Here is a 1931-nt window from a genome sequence, read left to right as displayed (position 1 = left end):
GTGGCTGAGATAGGGAAGAGGATGAGACCACTGGGAGAGGAGGCCAAGAATCTGAGATGCCAGGGATTTGGAAGAATCGTACATGTAGGTGATGGGTCTATACAGGCCCAAGATCACCAAGGATCATGGCAGCAGCAGGAAGAGTGATGTTGAACCTGGGGTTAAGACCCATGAGGAATAAAGAGCAGTGCCCAGATTGTATAGGATTTGCAGCAGTGATGGGTGGTCACCCACAGTGATATAGGCTAATGGCAGAAAGCTACTTGTGGGGTTCTTTAGGGAGGATAGGAAGATAGGAAGGGGCCATGAGGAGCACAGAGTACACTGACCCCACCCTGGGACCCAGGAGGATGAGGCGAAGGAGAGCAAAAGCCCCTGCTTAAGAGAACTGCAGAGAAAGCCGTGTCCTCGGAGAACAGGCAGATATCAGGGAGCGTACCACGGTGATATTCAGAGAAGCTGAGCACACAGGGGTTTGTGCTGATGACCGTGCACTTCACAGGCAGGGTGGAAAGGATATGGGATTTGGAATGAGTGAGAAATGGGGCTAATTTAATGGATTTACAAGGTCTTACTGAGTTGGGATTCTGGGTGGCGAGGAAGGACTGGGGCATCGTGGGTGTCCTGTAGTGACTGGAGTGAACAGGGATAAAATAAGGCACCAAGAGGCTGTACTGGAGTCTGGGTGCTGAACTTGGGGGAAGGGGAGGAGGCCAGGAATCTTTACATGAGCAAGTGGGGATCTGGGATCTCACTCCTGTCCTTGGTGGTGGCTGCTAGGGAGGGTTTTTTTGGCTGTAAGTTTATTCAATGCAAAATAATCCTCTCCAGTTTTACTGAGGTGGCTGACCACGTCCATGACCAAATCTGCCTCTAAACTGGAATTCGGTTGCTGACCCAGCCCCAGCCTTGGCTTTCTTGTTGGCACCAGGCGGCACATCCCTCCGCCTGTAGGTATCTCTGCCGGCTTCCCCTCTTGTGAGTCTGGCAGGCCTCTCACCCTCCAGACCTTTAGGCCAAGGCCTGCCTGTCTCTGGATGGCTGCGGCATAGGGTGACAGGCACAATCTCTGGGGGCAGATGAAGGTAGTCACGGAGATACTGGATACCCTTCTTGGTAAGATACCAGGCAAACTGTTCCTTCACATAGCCTTGGGACTTAAGAGACTACATGGCGTTCACGACATGAAGGTGGGGCACATTCTTGTCTGCCAGCTTCGGGTGCTTGGGCATGTGGGCATCCTTCTTGGCCACCTTGACTCCCTCCTTAAAAAGGAGTTTATAAATGGCAATCTGGTTCTTCTTAGGCATCAACATCTCAGTGGCTGTAGGGTGCCAGGGCAGGAAAGGAAGGAGCTTTTTTTTTTTTTTTTTTTGGGACAGGGTCTTGCTCTTGTTGCCCAGGCTGGAGTGCAGTGGTGCGATCTCAGCTCACTGCAACCTCCGACACCTGGGTTCAAGTGATTCTTCTGCTCAGCCTTCTGAGGAGCTGCGATTACAGGCATGTACCACTACGCCGGCAAATTTTTGTATTTTGAGTAGAGATGGGTTTTCACCATGTCAGCCAGGCTGGTCTCGATCTCCTGACCTTGTGATCCACCTGCCTCAGCCTCCCAAAGTGCTGGGATTGCAGGCGTGAGCCACAGCACGTGGCCGGGAAGGGGTGTTTTGATGGAAAACCTGGGGTCCCTCCTCGCTCTTGCCAAGAAGGTAAAAGCAGCAATAACCGGATAAAAATTGCACAAACTCATCCTCAAGGATAAACAGAGAGCTCCATATACATTTTGGAGGTGGGTAAAATCAGACAACTTCACAGATCAGAGAAAGCTGGTGGGAGTGGGGGAATAAGAGGAAAGTCGTTTTTACTCTAGAACCCCAGAAAGGTGGAGAGGAGAAATGGTATGTATTTTTTCTTTTTGAGACATAGTCTGA

General features: G+C 51.0%; 1 pseudogene; it reads right to left on the bottom strand.

Moving 5' to 3' along the window:
• Positions 1-528: 528 nt before the first annotated feature.
• LOC100403655 (small ribosomal subunit protein eS10 pseudogene) lies at positions 529-1369 on the bottom strand (annotated as a pseudogene).
• Between the last annotated feature and the right edge of the window lie 562 nt (positions 1370-1931).

The sequence above is a fragment of the Callithrix jacchus genome, chromosome 4, assembly GCF_049354715.1.
Source record: "Callithrix jacchus isolate 240 chromosome 4, calJac240_pri, whole genome shotgun sequence".
Classification (NCBI taxonomy): Eukaryota; Metazoa; Chordata; class Mammalia; order Primates; family Cebidae; genus Callithrix; species Callithrix jacchus.
The sequence above is the reverse complement of the archived record's forward strand: the minus strand, read 5'-3'. Positions and strand labels throughout refer to the sequence as shown.